Source organism: Narcine bancroftii, chromosome 1, assembly GCF_036971445.1.
Source record: "Narcine bancroftii isolate sNarBan1 chromosome 1, sNarBan1.hap1, whole genome shotgun sequence".
NCBI classification, from domain to species: Eukaryota; Metazoa; Chordata; class Chondrichthyes; order Torpediniformes; family Narcinidae; genus Narcine; species Narcine bancroftii.
In genome coordinates, this window is record NC_091469.1 from 433,276,945 (window position 1) to 433,294,475 (window position 17,531).

Here is a 17,531-nt window from a genome sequence, read left to right on the forward strand (position 1 = left end):
GGCCAGGGCACACAGTGAGGGATATCAATGCTGAAATGTGGAGATGGGTATATCAGGGTTGCATCCTGCCTGACACAATGAGTGCTGGCATAGCTGGAGAATGACAACACCTGCTCATCAACTTCTCCGATTTCTGCTAGACCACTCTCTGTTCTTCCTCTCTCCCTATCCCTCTGTCTCCTTTCCTCCAGCTTGCCTCCCTTCCCTCTCCATTCACAGAGCCATGCCCTCTCTCCCTGTTTGCAGTAGTGCTCACCCTCCCTTATCCAGCTATTACCTCTTGCTTATGGGCCTATGTTCCTCCCTCTACCCCAGGGGTGTCAAACTCAAATTCACGGAGGGCCAAAATTAAAAACTTGGACTAAGTCGAGGGCCGAACTAAATATTTATTGAAAATTTTCAACAACATCTGCATGTTTTCTCTTCTTTCAACATATGTAATGTTAAACTTTAGGATATAACTTTAGGAGGATAATGTTACAGGTCAGGACTAGGTAGCTCAAGTTCACCCTTTGCTTGACCTGAGGGAAACATATTTGGTCCCTGTGGAGATGTAGTCAGCATTCACAGGCTGTGTCCATTTTGGCCTGCATCAGGACTCAGCATTTCCTGCTCACTCCTCAGGCTCTAGGCCTCTATTCACCTTCGACCCACCATCCCTCTACCTGACGAGTCCTTTACCCAACCTCTACTCTCCCCTCACTCCACTCGCTCTGCCTCTACCCACCCCATCCTATACACGCCCCTCTACTGCCTCTCCCCTCAACCTGTTCCTCCCTCTACCCGTCTCTCACCCTCTAATCACCCCTCCCCTACTCACCCTGCCCCTCCCCTTTTACCTCTTCCCTATCCACCCCTCCTTCTACTCAACCCTCCCTCAAACTGCCCCTCGCACCACCATAACTTCCCCTGCCCATTACTCCTCACCTACACCCTCTGCCCACCCCTGCTTACCCACCCACTCAGGCCCAGCGCGCTGCCGATCAGCCTTTGCGGACAGCCACCATCTCTCTCTTCACGTGCAGGGCTGAACCAGCCATCCATGGGGTCCGCGCGGGTGCAAGCACTGAAGGCTGTGGCGACCGGGAGAAGTGCGCTCGCGCTGTGGAAGGGCCGTCCAGTGCCAGTCGCGCGGGGCTCGCGCTGCCCAGGGGCCGTGCGCAGCCTGCCATGCCCATCACGCCGACAGGAAATCACAGGCGCTCGCCAATCCGCCGCACCGCTCGACAGGTGGGAGAAGTGACTGGTTGTGCGGGGAGCCTTCCACTGGCTTGCCGGCTGATGACATCGACAGACTTCTCGTGTTACAATTTCTCGTGCTACAATGGGGAAGGATATGGAATGAAGGGGGAGGATGGTGGGGGTGACATTACCAAAAAACAGCATCGGCTCTCGCTGCAGGGCGGGCCACCTCTAATACATTTTTGAAATGATCTTGCGGGCCAAATATAATTATATCGCGGGCCAAATTTGGCCCGCAGGCCAGAGTTTGACATGTGCGCTCTACCCCACTGCCACCATTCAGGTGCATTCCTACATTTTACTCATGCCCTGATAAAGGATTCAGGCCCGAACTGTTGATTATGTATCTTTATCTTTGGCATATAAGGTACATTGTTAGTAAATTATAGTGAGTATATGAATTATTGCATTATCATCAAATTTAGGAATTGGTCATTAATAGTAAATGAGCAGATTCTCCAGAAATTCATATAAACAAAATATTACAAAGAAGCACAGATTTTTATTAATATAAATAATGAAGATGAACAGAAATATTTAACCTTCCTTTATTGAATCCCTTTCTGGAATATCATTGGCATATTTATTTCTCCATTGACATTTTTACCTTCATTCCATGCATGAGATTATTCATAATTTTCCCTGCATGAGATTCTACACATGCTGTAAATCCTAACTTAACGCATATTTACAATATATAAAAAATGATAGAATGACTTTAAAATGGGTGTTTCATTGACCTGTCCTGATTAGAACCATAGGACAATTACAGTACAGAAACAGCCCACTTTGGCCCCTAAAGTCTGTGCCAAACCATTTTTTCTTGCCTAGTCCCACTGACCTGCACTCAGTCCATAGCTCTCCATTCTCTCCCATATATATACCTGTCCAAATTTCTGTTAAATGTTAAAATCGAGCCCACATCTACCACTTCAGCTAGAAGCTTGTTCCACACTCCCACCACTCTGTGAAGTTCCTCCTTTCACTCTTAACCCATGTCCTCCTGTTTGAACCTCACCCATCCTCAATGGAAAAAGCCCATCTACTTTACTGTCTTTCCCCTCATAATTTTAAATACCTCCATCAAATCACCCCTCAATCTTCCACACTCGCAGAATAAATTCCTAACCTGCTTAACCTTTCCCTGTAACTCAGTCCCTGAAGTCCAGGCAACACCCTAGCAAATCTTCTCTGCACTCTCTCTTATTGATATCCTTCCTTTAGTTAGGCAACCAAAACTGCACACAATACTCCAAAATGAGCCTTTCCAACGTTTTAAGCAACTTTAACAGAGCATCCCAACCCCTATACTCATGTAATCCTATTCACATGTAACACCTTTTTCAGGGAATTATGTATCTCCATCCCTCTGTTCTGCCTCACTCCCCAGTGCCCTACCATTTATACTGAAACCTCGTTAGAACACGATTCGTTTATCACGCTTATAGCGTGGATGTCTGTGGACCCCAAACTTTGCAAATTTTGAAAGATAGATGGATGGAAAAAAAGATGAGTTTGACGGTGTAATGGAGGATTTAGACCAGCTTATGCAAGAAGGGGTGCAGTTGCATCAGAAGACATAATCGAAATTCCACCTTGAGGCCCAGAATGCATATGAATTAGTAGACACATCTAAATTCCACCATGGGGCCCAGGGATGCAGTTGTCATTTGTTGGTCGCAGACTGTCAGAAGATCTTGAAGATAATTAAATCATTTGTTCAAAGAGATAAGATCTGAAGTAAACAACTTTTGGGTGGTGAAGAAGGCTTTTAGTATGCTGGCCTTTATCAATCATTGCATGGAATATAGGAGTTGGGAGGTGATGTTGAGATTGTATAAGACGTTGGTGCGGCCTAATTTGGAGTTCTGTGTGCAGTTCTGGTCGCCTAATTATAGGAAGGGTATAAACAGAGTGGAGAGAGTGCAGAGAAGGTTTACCAGAATGTTGCCTGGGTTTAAGCATCTAGAGTATAGGGAGAGATTGGACAGATTAGGTCTTTATTCTTTGGAGCGTAGAAGGTTGAGAGGGGATTTGATAGAAGTATTTAAGATTATGAAAGGGATAGACAGAGTGGATGTGGATAGACTATTTCCGTTAAGAGGAGGAAAGATTAAAACAAGAGGACATGAGTTAAGAATTAAGGGGCAGAGGTTTAGAGGTAACATGAGGGGGAACTTCTTTACTCAGAGAGTGGTAGCCATGTGGAATGAGCTTCCGGGAGAAATAGTGGCGGCGGAGTCATTTGTATTATTTAAGAAAAGGTTGGACAGGTATATGGATGAGAAGAAGATGGAGGGTTATGGGCATTGTGCAGGGAGGTGGGACTAGAAAGGGGTGCTTGGTTCGGTGCGGACTAGAAGGGCCTAATGGCCTGTTTCCGTGCTGTAATTGTTATGTTATGTTATAAACCATGGTCCCACTGCTGAAGTTTGAGACTCTCCAAGAGGTGGCAACATCTCTCAGCAAGAAGAACTTCAAGATTCCAACCAATGTCCCAGTCTGGGGAGGTGGAGAAGCTGCTACCGGCGCCCCAACAACCTACTACAAGTGTACAGTCGTTGCCTCGCTTCGGCAGTTGGGACGAGTCCAGGCATTGATAAGTATAATTGGGAAGGGCTTGCATATTGTGTGAATTCAGCTTTAGATTTAGTAATAAAGAATTGTATAAACTGAACTGCTCTCGGTGCGTGTGTCTATTTTCTTTCGGTAGTTCGAACACTGTGACCAATCTAAAATGAACAAAGTGAGAGGTACAAGTTTACCTAAGACAGACGGATTATTGATATGTGTTTTACCCTCAAAATCTGTTTCTTTGATCAAGATGACAAAGGGAACCAATTGAAATTATAAATCAAATACTTAACTTATTTTTAATAGATGTGTTTGACTGACATTTTGTATATTTACAGCTTGAAAATATTGGGAAAAACTCAATTTTTCTGTAAAATAAGTTGATTACAATTCAGAATCCCAATATTAAAAGAATCCGCTTGTTTTCCTTCATTGAAATTGTTAGTTATAGATAGCGGATCCTTCGAAAACTGGTAATATTTGGGTTTGATTATCTGTGGGCACTCTGACATATATGCATCTGTCCTGCAACTTGGCTATAATGGAGTATGAAATCTTGGACCCCAACTATGAGGTTTTACTATACCATGTATGTACTTTCTTGGTTTGTCCTTCCAAAATGCAACACCTCACACATGTCTGCATTAAATTTCATCTACAATTTCTCAGCCCACTTCACCAGCTGGTCCAGATCTATCTGCAAGCTTTTAAAACCTTATTCACTGTCTAAAACATCTCCAATCTTAGTGTCATCTGAAAATTTACTAATCCAATTTACCACATTATCATCCAAGTCATTGATACAGGTGACAAGCAACAATGGTCCCAGTAGCGATCCCTGAGGCACACCACTAGTCACAGGCCTCTAATCAGATAAGCAATCATCCACCACTACTCTCTTGCTTCTCCCATCCAGCCATTGTTGAATCCAATTTGCTACTTCAGCATTCGTACCTTCTTTTTTTAAACTTTATTTAAAGATTTTATCACAGGAATAAAAAGAAAAATTACATTAAAAAAATATAAAATAAAGTAATATAATTACAATACAACATCAGTAACCTAACTTAATTCAAGCTAACCCCCCCACATACAAGAACTAAAAAAAATCTATATAAAAAAACCCACCCTTCCCCTCTCCCAAAATAAAGAGTGAAGAATTAGTAAAATTAATAATATATATTAAAAAAAGGACACACAAAGAAAAAAATAATAATAAATAAAAATAATTTAAAAAAAAGATTTATCAAATCTAGAATATCACATCTAGGAACATACTTAAATCAAACTTAATTGCATATACTTAACAAATGGAGTTCACTTCAACTTATAAAAAGATATCTTGAATTGAAAAAGATATCCTTTCCATAATTAAACAAGACTTCATCTCTAAATACCATCTATCCAAAGTTAGTATATTTCTATCTTTCCAAGTAGATGCTATACATTTCTTGGCCACTGCTAAAGCTAAATAGATAAAAGAAATCTGATAATCATTTAATCCTAAATCAATTAATGATTGCATATTTCCTAACAAAAATATATCAGGATCTAATACAACACAAATATTATATAATCTATTAAATATAGATTGAATACCTTTCCAAAACTGTTGCAATCGATCGCAAGACCAGACAGTATGTAAAAAAGTACTAGCTATATATTTCTTCAGTATAAGGGTATTAAAGGTTACGGAGAGAAGGCGGGGACGGGGTACTGAACTTTAAGATCAGCCATGATCTCGTTGAATGGCGGAGCAGGCTCGAAGGGTCGAATGACCTACTCCTGCTCCTATCTTCTATGTTTCTATGTTTCTATGAGGAATTTTGTAATTTTTATAAAAAATTATATACATCTGAGTGTAAAGATGTAAATGAAGATGCAATAGATTCTTTTTTGAAAAATATTAATTTGCCACAGTTGAATCAAGAAGATAGACAAGAGTTGGATAAATCTTTTACAGAGAATGAAATTGAAATGGCTATAAGAGATATGCCAAATGGAAAGGCACCTGGTGAAGATGGGTTCCCTATAGAATTTTATAAAACTTTTTATGTTGATATATCCTCTATTTATAAGAATGTAATACAGCAGATTTATAAAACTTTTCAATTACCTGAATCTTGTTCTAATGCAATAATTACGGTTATACCAAAAAAAGATAAAGATCCTTTACAGGTTTCTTCTTATCGACCAATATCGTTGTTAAATGTAGATTATAAAATTGTGGCTAAAGTTATGGTTAATAGATTGGCTCAATATTTACCTAAAATAATACATAAAGATCAAACAGGATTTATAAAAAATAGATATGCGTCTGATAATATTTTGCGATTAATTACTTTGATAAATAAATTTAAATCTCAAATGAATTATCCAATAGTGGTCTCAATAGATGCAGAAAAGGCTTTTGATAGAGTGGAATGGAAGTTTTTATTTAAAGTACTTGAGAAATTTTGTTTTGCTTCTTCATTTATTGGATTGATGAAGGCTAATAGTCCCATAAAACAAAATGACTAGAAACAGAATTAGCATTATTACTAATAAAATCCTCAATTTGTTTTTTTAAATAACTAATAAATTCCAGTTTTTGTAATAGCATAGTGTTAAATCTCCATCTTGGGGTTCTCTGAACATCTTGTGAACTCTGATATTCTAATAATAATAATGAATGATCTGAGACCAACCTTGCCTTATAATCCACAGATATAACCTTATCCTGCAAATGTGTTGAAATTTTAAAAATAATCAATTCTTGAAAAGGAATTATGACATGAAGAATAATAAGAGAAATCTTTCTCTGTAGGATTAAGACTTCACCAAATATCAGCTAAATTCAAATCTTTCATCATATTATTCACTTGTACTGCCATCTTAGATTTCTTAATTACTCTTGGATACTTGTCCAATAAAGGCTCCAATACCACATTTAAATCTCCCCCAATCATCACATTGGAATTTGTTTGTCCAAAAAACAAAGACACATCTACAATAAAAGTTGTATCTTCAAAATTTGGAGCATAAACATCAAGCAAAGTCCAAGCCTCATTAAGAATTGTACAATTCAATTTTAATAATCTTCCTCCATTTTTCTCTTCATTCTGTAACTGAAATGGTAGATTCTTATGCATCAGAATTGCCACTCCTTTTCCTTTCGCCTTTGCATTAAATGAAGAATAAAAAACTTGTCCAACCCATTCACGTTTAAGTTTCAAATGTTCCTTATCTGTTAAATGAGTTTCCTGCAAAAAAGCCACATCAACTTTTAATTTTTTTAAGTAAGCAAGTACTTTCTTACGCTTAATAGGATTATTTAAACCCTGAACATTAAGAGAGGCAAACTTAAGTTTAGACATTACTTACAATAACACAAAGAAAAAGAGGAGAGGAAAAAAAAGAAAAGAGAAAAGAAAAAAAACACCCCTTCCCTTATCCCCTCCTAAAATTACAAAAAAAATTTAAAATAATAAAAAAAAAACTTCACTCCTTAATCCAAAAATTGATTAAAAAAAAATAACAGGTAGGAGGTTACAACCACCTCCTCCTGTCTCAACTGCTCAATGCGGTAACTCCCACAAAATATTGGGTGTGAGATAACTCACACGTAGCTGATGACTTCTGGAAAATGATGCCCACCCAGCTCCCTCTCCCAACTCCCGTTTCACATTAAACTATCATCATTATCTGAAATCTTCTCAAGAAAAAAAAATTTTTTTTAATTAACTTTGTCACTCCGACCACCATTGCTTCCATTTCTTCTTGGAATTCGGTTCCCATCTTGCGTCTCCACTCTCCTTGGAGACCGTGGTGGACTACGTCGTTCCTGAAATTGCATAATTGGCAGTAATTGAGCAAAGTCCATAGCTTCCTTAGGATTATCAAAAAATTTTGGTTGATAACCATCTTGAAAGATCTTCAATACTGCAGGATATCTAAATGTTGCTTTATATCCTTTTTTCCAAAACACTTCTTTCACAGGATTAAATTCACGTGGTTGAGACATAACTTCTTAACGCAAATCCAGATAGAAAAAAACACGATTGTTCTGAACCATCAAAGGAGATCCTCTTAGTTGTGTATTTCTTATAGCCACACACAAAATTGTCTCTCTATCATAATAATTTAAACAATGAACCAAAACAGGTCTTGGATTTTGTCCTGGAAAAGGCTTTCTTCTCAAAGCTCTATGAGCACGTTCCAATATTATGCCTTCTGGAAACTTATCTTGTCCTAACACTTGTGGAATCCATTCAGTGAAGAATTTTCTTGTATCGGATCCTTCCATATCTTCTGGCAAACCAACAATTTTTATATTATTCCATCTAGATTGATTCTCCAAATAATCAACCTTTTTCACCAAATTTTTATTCTGAATTTGTAAAATTTCAATTGTTTTATTTACATCTTGTATTTGGTCTCGTACCTTGACTATGCCTTGATCACAACCATCAAGTCTTTCACTCGTTTCAAGCTTAAAGGCTCCATAATCAACCATCTGTTGAGTATTAATATCCACCAAAGTATTAAGCTTTGTATTAACCTGAACTAAAGCCTTACCTATTTCTTTTATTGTAAAGGATAACTTAGATTCAAGATTCTTAATAAGCATATCTACTGGAATAGATTCAGGCACAGTAGGATCTTGCTGTTTCTGTGTAGCAAAAGGGTCTTCTATTTCCTTTGGTTTAGCTGCTTTTCTTATAGTATGACTACGTGTGGAAACCCCTGCCACAACCTCCTCAGCAGTATCTGGAGGCTGATGGCCAGGGTTATCTTTAACCCATATTATATCAAATGCCTTCATTACATCGATGTCTGTTGAAGTCTTCATTACTGGAGGTGCATTTCACAGCGCCACCTCTACATCAATTGGTAAGCGTCTTTTCGAGGTCGGGTCTTCAGCTGGCAGCGTCCTAGCTGTTCTAGCTGTCAAAGACTCACTGACAGCGCTCACAGCGGGCGTTGATTCACGCGCACGCGCCTGGCCAGCCCTTTGTTCCAAGGGCTGCCAGGCGCCATCTTTAAAGAGCCCTGCCGACAAAGAGCGGAGCTCCGCTGGCGAATCTTGTATCTCTCTTCCTGGATCCATTCCACGCTGAGTCCTGGCTTCTTGTAAACAGGTAGGCTCAGATAACTTCGGAAAATGCAATTTCTTAACGATCTGTTGCCGTTTTTTTTGCTTCTTTTCAGCAGTTGTACCATTAGTGTCTAATTCAACACCTCTATTTCTAAACTTTTAAAAAGTTTTAACGGGCACTTATAGACAAAACAATAACAAAGAGTCAGGAGAAGACTGGAAGACACGTCTGTTCCTTACGCCATCTTGCCATGCCCCCCCCTCAGCATTTGTACCTTCTTGACTAACCTCCCATGTGGGACATTGTCAAGGGCCTTACTAAAGTCCAAGTAGTCAACCTCAACAGCCTTTCCTTCATCAACTTTCCTGGTAACCTCGTCAAGAAATTCTAAAAGATTGGTTAAACACGATCTACCATACATAAAGCCATATAGATTATCCCTAATCAGTCCCTGGCTATCCAAATAATTGTATATCTGATCTCTTAGAACAGTTCCAATAATTTACCTACTACTGACGTCAGACTCACATAATTTCCAGGACTCCTTTAGAAACCTTTTTTTAAACAATGAAACAATGTGAGCTACCCTCCAATCCTCTGGCACCACACCCATGGCTAAGGACATTTTAAATATATCTGTCAGAGCCCCTGCAATTTCTACACTAGCCTCCTTGAGGCCTGAGGGAATATCTTGTCAGACCTGGGGATTTATCAAACATTATTTGCTTATTTCTTCCTCTTCAATCCATGACCTCACTGCTTGTTTTTCTTAATTCCCACATCTCTATGCCAGTTTCCTTAGTAAATACTAGGCATATAAAAAAATTAAGATCTCCCCTATCTCTTTTGGTTCACTCTGATCAAGGGGAACAATTTTGTCCCTTATTATCCTTTTTTCTCTTAATATATCTGTAGAAACCCTTTAGATTTTCTTCACATTGTTTGCAAAGCAACCTCATGTCTTATTTTATGTCCTGATATCTTTCTTGAGGTTTTTCTTGCATTTTTATACTCCTCAAGTACCTCATTTGCTCCATGTTGTCTATACCTGCTGCACACCTCTCTTCTGAACCAGATCCCCAATATCCCTCGAAAACCAAGGTTCCCTATGCTATTAACCTTGCCTTTAATCCTGACTGGAACATACAAACACTTTTCTCTCAAAATTTCACCTTTAAAGGTCCTCCACTTACATCGCACATCATTACCTGAAAACAACTTATCCCAATCCATGCATTCTAGATCCTTTCTCCAAATTAGAATCTCAACCCGAGGACCTGACTTATTATTTTCCATAATTAACTTGAAACTAATGGCATTATGATCACTGGACACAAAATGTTCCTCTACACATACTTCTGTCACCTGTCCTGTTTCATTCCTTAATAGGAGATCCACTATTGCACTTTATCTAATTGGTAAAGGTACACAATCCTTTATCCAGACATCTAAAATCCTGAAAGCTCCAAAATCCGGCAAGGCAGGAGAGAGACGGCAGTGCAAGTTGGGCGAGCGACAGCACGAGTCAGGCAGATGAGGGGGGAGGGAGACAGCAGCATGACTGGAAGGGGGGTGGGGATGGATACGGCAGCACAATTCGGGTGGACTTAAATCTGGCTTTCTGAAATCCGTAAAAATCCGAAATTCAGAACACACTGTCCCCCAAGAGTTCTGGATAAAGGATATGTACCTACAAATCTAGTTTAAACCCACCAGAGCAGCAAGGATATTTGTCCCCCTCCAGTTCAGATGCAAACCATCCCGTCAGATCTAGAAACCTGAAGCCCTCCCTCCTACACCATGTCCTTAGCCACATGTTAATCTGCATTATCCTCCTATTTCTAACCTCTTTAGCAGGTGACATGGGTAGCAACCCTGAGTTCACCACCCTGGAGATCCTTTCCCTCAACCTAACATCTAACTCCTTTAACTCTCCTTGCAGGACCTCTTCACCCTTCCTACCTACATCAATCGTCCCTACATGGACTACGACATCTTTGCTAGCCCTCCCTCTTGAGAATGCCGTGAACTCATCTGAGATAGCTTGGAACCTGGCACCAGGAGGAAACATACCATCTGGGATATTCTATGTCCTCCATAAAACCTCTTATCTGTCCCCCTAACTATGGCATCACCTATCACTGCAGCTCGCCTCTTCTCCTCCACTCCCTTCTTAGCCACATGACTAGACTCCGTGACAGAGACCTGATCACCATAGCTCATGCTGGGTAGTTCGTCCCCCTCAACAATATCCAAAATGGTATACTTGTTATTGAGGGGAATGGCCAAAGGAATGCCCTGCACTGCCTGCCTGTTCCCTTTCCCTCTCCTAACAGTCACCATCTACCCTCCTCCTGCCTCCTGCCTCGTAGATGTGACAGGGCCTCTGTAACTCCTGTCAATCACACCCTCTGCCTCCCAAATGATCCGGAGTTCATCCAACTCCAGTTCCAATTCTTTAAATCAGTTTGTCAGGAGCTGCAGCTGGATGCTCTTCTCAAAGATGAAGTCATCACGGATACTGCTGGCTTCCCTGACAACCCACATCATGTAAAAGGAGAATTCCCCTGCCTTGGCTGTCATATCCACTCTCTCTCTCATACATCCTCTAACACCCTCACTCCCTCTCCCTCTCCAACTCTCCCCAACATACTCACACTCTCACTCTAATGATCCCACTCTATTCTAATTCTTATTCTAAATGCCAAAAAATCAAAAATTGAACTTCCCTTCACTGCTGCTCCCACCAGGCCTCGCCGTGCCTGGGCTCCTCACCACTGCTCCTGCCGGGCCTTGCATCGCTATGCCTGGGCTCCTCAGCACTGCTCCTGCCGGGCCTTGCATCGCCATGCCTGGGCTCCTCACTGCTGCTCCTGCCGGGCCTTGCATCGCCATGCCTGGGCTCCTCACTGCTGCTCCTGCCGGGCCTTGCATCGCCATGCCTGGGCTCCTCACCACTGCTCCTGCCAGGCCTTGCATCGCCATGCCTGGGCTCCTCACCACTGCTCCTGCCGGGCCTTGCATCGCCATGCCTGGGCTCCTCAGCACTGCTCCTGCCGGGCCTTGCATCGCCATGCCTGGGCTCCTCACCACTGCTCCTGCCGGGCCTTGCATCGCCATGCCTGGGCTCCTCAACACTGCTCCTGCCGGGCCTTGCATCGCCATGCCTGGGCTCCTCACCACTGCTCCCTTATTTTTTTTAACCAAAACATTATTATTGGTGATCTTGACATTTGGCAGAAAATGGTGACTTGGTAGAAAATGAAAATAGGTGATAACAAATCAGTCGTCTTTATATCTTTCATCATTGCACGGAACTTATTGTCTGATGAGAGGCTGCTTGGAAACATGATTATATAAATGCACAAATAGAACATGTAAAATTAAAATAAGAATGGAATTGAATGCTGCTTCAAATTGACATCATCCATAATAAAGGAAGTACATGCCCTTGTCAGCCAAAAGTTGCATCTTCCAGGTTAAATGGGAAACACAAATTATAGTCATTATTTACAGAGAAACGTCGAGAGGAAATGGAGAACACTTTTTATTGCAATTACACTATGCCAACTAATATATGTATCAGTTTACAAGAACAACACTGTGGTTGTTTATCTACTTACAGAAGAGTGAAGTATTGAAAATTAAAGTATCTCTATACTCAAATGCATATAGGTAGGGCTCCTGTCAATCTTCCTCAAATTTATATAGATAGGACTTCTGCTAACTTTAAGTGTCACTAAGAAGTCAGCTTTACTAAATCCCTCACAAAGTTAATTGTATCACAACTGTATTACAATTTAGGACTTTACAACAAATATGAAACATTTCCCACCTTTACTGTCCTTCACTGAAAATACTGAAGCTATTTTGGACCCATAATTTAACATACAATCATTAAGGAAATTCTAGAAATTGATACTGTTAGATCCTCTATCAGCATTGAGAACATCATGAGAAACTCTGTCTGGGCAGGGTGAAAAGCATATTCAAGGATGCATCTTACACTAAATATGGGCTTTTTACCCTCCTTCCATCCAGCAGGCGCTACAGGAGCCTCCACTCCCAAACCAGCAGGCTCAGGAAGAGCTTCTGTCCTGAGGCTGTGACCCTGCTGAACCTTTTATCACAGCGCAGAGCAGTATTGTATCCATATTGTACTGTCTGTATTTTTATACTTGTTTGTTTGCTGGAGCACTTACTTTTATTCACAGTTACTTGTAAATAGCACTTGTTTTTGTACTTCTGGTTTGATGCTAATTGCATTTCATTGGTTTTGCATCCGTACTTGGCACAATGACAGTAAAGTTGAATCTAATCTAATTAACAATATTGAGTGAAGATATTTGGAACTGTCTTCAGGAATTTTCATCAATCCAGTAAAATGATTTAAAAAAAACCCAGAAACATCAGAAATCTGAAGTAAAAACTGTACGTTTACTTCCAATATTTTCAATTTTAATGTGAAATCATTTATTACTTTATTCATGTTGTTATTGTTACTAGCTTGTCATTGCCATTAAAACTTTGCATAATTAGGAATAGAAAGTTATGCTGCATTGTATGTACATACTGTTCTCCTGCACCTGTGACTCCTCCCCCCCCAAAAAAAGAAATCCCCATAAAGGCTGTTAAGTTCAAACTCCTTGGAACCGGGCCAGCAACATGTGAGATGCGTTGATGTCTTCAGGTGATTAAAGCCCATTAATCACAACTCTCTGTCTAATGATCGATAGCCCGATAACTTAATCACCTTAAATATTTGTGCCATGGGCAAGGCATTACGGGTAGGTAAACTGGACACTGACCCTTAAGATCCGGAAGCTTCCATCAAATTCGATCAATGGCTGCACTACCTCAACGCTTTCATGAGACATAACAACGTGCAGAGTGAAGAAGACAAACAAAATCTACTCTTCACTCAGGTGGGCCACCCCGATTTTCAGATGATAAGGGACTGCACTACTTACTCGGCCGCAACGGAGCTCCTGCAGAAACAGTATCGGACTCCGACGAATGTTATCTATGCCAGGTACCTTCTGAGTAGTCAGACCAGTGGCTGGTGAGTAGGTGGATGAGTACATGCGGGTTCTGTGGCAGCTGGGGAGAGCCTGCGGCTGCAGAGAACTCTCTACTGCTGTCCACTTAGAATAACTGATACGCGAAGCACATGTAGGCTGACGACGTCAATAGTTGAGAAGATCTGATACTGGGCAATCTCATTCACCATACATTCAAGTCTGATCACATCAGACAGACTCTTGGAAAAGGGCAATCGTAGTCGACCTGGGTAAATCACTTGAGTCAGCGCAGCTGAACGTGGAGGTCTTCTCCTCGGAAAATGCAGCCACCACGTGCGAGCTCAAGTACTGTCATCTTGGGATGTAGGGTCCCAGGTCACTGCCATCGAACACCCAAAGTGCTACTTTTGCAGCCACATCAAACATTTCCATAAGAGCTGCCTGGCCTGAAATGCTACATGTTCTGCCTGTGGGAAGAAGGGACACTGTGGGAAGGTATGTAGGTCCCAACCCTTCTCCAGCTACACCGCATGCAGCCGGCAGCCACTGCCATCTTGGACCGCGCAACTTCCGGCTTCACCTCTGGCATGGAAAATGGCTTGGCAGGACAGCACCACTTCTGGCGTCACTACTGGTAGTGAGGAGCAGCACTATGTGTGCGGCATAGGGGCAGCCATCTTGGAGGGCACCCCTGAACCAGTACTACAACAGCGATTCAGTCAGCGACCAGACATTGGCCTCAATTACCCTGGATCATGACAGCCACATTAACTGTCCATGGCCACGATAAACATCAAGGTAAATGGTCGTGTCACGAACTGCCTATTTGATACAGGGAGCACAGAGAGTTTCATTCACCCAGGCACAGTGCAGTGATACTCCCTGGCAAAGTACAAAGTCTCCCTGGCCTCCAAGTCCCACTCAGCTGAGATCCTCGGCTGCTGCACAGTGACATTGACTATGCGGGGAACAGAGTACAAGAACTTTAAGCTCCTTATCATGCCACAGCTCTGCACACCAGTCATACTGGGACTGGACTTCCAGTGCCAGCTCAAGTGTGTTCAAATGCAGTTTGACAGGCCACACCCGCCCCTCACGTTCCAAAACCAGCAATTTTTAAACCACCTGTCTTACCCTCTGAAAATAACCTGACCTGTGCTCTGTCTACCATCCGGGTCCCACTGCCACCCCTGTTTGAGAACCTCACCCCCGACTGCAAGCTGATCGCCACCAAGAGCAGGCGATACAGCCCCAGGGACAGAGCCTTCATCAAAGCAGAAGTAAAATAGAGGGGATCATAGAACCCAGCACAAGCCCTTGGAGGGCACAAGTGGTGGTTGTTAAGAGTGGAGAGAAACACCATATGGCAATTGACTACAGTCAGACCATAAACCCGTTTTAGCCAGCTGGATGCCTACCCACTCCCCCATATCACCGAAATGGTGAATGAGATCACCCAGTACCTGATCTTCTCAACCATTGACTTCAAGTCAGCCTACCACGAACTCCTGATCCGCTCATACACAGCCACCTCTACCACTTTCTCCTGGTCCCCTTTGGGGTCACCAATGGGGGTCTCTGTCTTCCAGAGTGAGATGGACTGGATAGTGGATGACTATGGGCTGAAGGCCACATTTCCCTACAAAGCTGTAGCCATGACCAGAAGGATTATGACACTAACCTACACAAGTTTCTCCAGATGGCCAAAAGCCTCAACCTCACATATAACCAAAACAAGTGCATGTATAGCACTTCAAGGCAGGCCATCCTTGGTTGTGTGATGGAGAATTGTGTCATTGAGCCCAACCTTGACCGCATGCGTCCCCTGTTGGAGCTCCCATTGCCCCATACTCTCAAGGCCCTGAAAAGGTGCTTGGGGTTCTTATTATGCCCAGTGGGTCCCAAATTATGCAGACAAAGCCCGCCCCCTGGTGAAATCAACCACCTTTCCCCTGTCAGCGGAAGCCCAAGTAGCGTTCACATGCATTCAGAGTGACTTTGCCAAGGCAGCGATCATGCTGTGGATGAATCCATCCCCTTCCAAGTGGAGAGTGACGTATCTGACTTTGCCCTGGCTGCCATGCTCAACCAGACAGGCAGGCCTGCAGCAGTTTTCCCCCCAAACCCTCCAGGGCCCTGAACTCTGGCACTTAGCCATTGAGGAGGCAGCCCAAGCCAGAGTGGAACCTGTGAGCCATTGGAGGCACTACCTTGCCAGCAAACCATTCACTCTGCTGATTGACCACTGAGCAGTCGCTTTTATTTTCAATAATGAGCTGCAGGGAAAAACTAAGAATGACAAGATCCTGAGGTGGAGAATTGAACTATCCACCTATAGCTATGAGATCTTGTATCAGCCTGGGAAGCTCAATGAGCCTCCCGATGCCCTGTTCCAGGGGACGTGCCAACACACAGTTGGACCACCTTTAAGTCCTCCACAACAACCTGTTCCACCCCAAGGTCACCAGGCTCTACCACTTCATTAGAGCCCTCAAACCTTCCTCACTCAGTTGAAGATAGAGAGCTGACCCAGAGCTGCCAATCTCCACTGAAAGTAAACCCTAATTCTATTGACCAGACAAAACCCACCTGATTAAAGCCACCATGAGTATGGACTTCAAGGGCCCCCTCCCTTCCACCAACAGGAACGTATACTTCTAAATATCATCAGTGAATACTCCCGCTTTCCTCCTACCATCCTATGCCCAGACATGACCACGGCCAGTCATAGAGTCAACATATTCACTCTGTTCGGATGCCCCTGCTATATCCATAGCGATCAGGGATCCTCATTTATGAATGAGGAGCTATGCCAATCCCTACTGGTCAAGTGCATAGCCACAAACAGGACCACAGATTATAATCCCTGGAGAATGGCCAGATAGAAAGGGAGAATGCTACCGTCCGGAAGGCAGTCCTCCTAGAGGTCAGGTCAAAAGGCCTGCCCATCTCCCAGTGGCAAGAAGTCCTCCCTGTACGCCACCAGGTCCCTCCTCTGTACTACTATTAATGCGACACCGCATGAAAGGCTCTTTTCCTTCCCCAGGAAGTCGGTGTCAGGAACCACACAGTTGTCCTGGCTGATGACTCCTGGACCCATCCTGCTCTGGAGGCAGACCAGAAGCCACAAGACTGACTCTCTGGTGGAGAAGGTCCTCCTCCTCCATGCAAATCCCATTAGGTGCGCTTAGGTGGAGAACCAAGATGTGTGGCAGGACACAGTTTCCATCCAAGACTTGGAACATGCAGGGGGTGCATACAGGGGGCTCACTGACAAACCAATCAACATCCCCTATGGTAACCACGGCCAGCCGGCCCCATTGATTACACCCAGCACTCCACCCCAGCAACCCTAGAGTCCTATTAAACCCCCCCCCCCCCCCAGCCCGTTGCACAAGATGCCACCCTGGAACCAGCAGCTGAACCACAGCATACCCTATGATGGTCACAATGACAGACGAGATCACCAGATAGGCTAAGTCTGTTATAGCCATTGACTCACTTCACCCCGCTATACTTCGTTTCAAAAAGAGTGAATGTGGTGCAACCACTGTATAACTATTAGCATGTATGTATTGTATGAGCTGGCCTGTCCCCTGCACCTGTTACTCCTTCC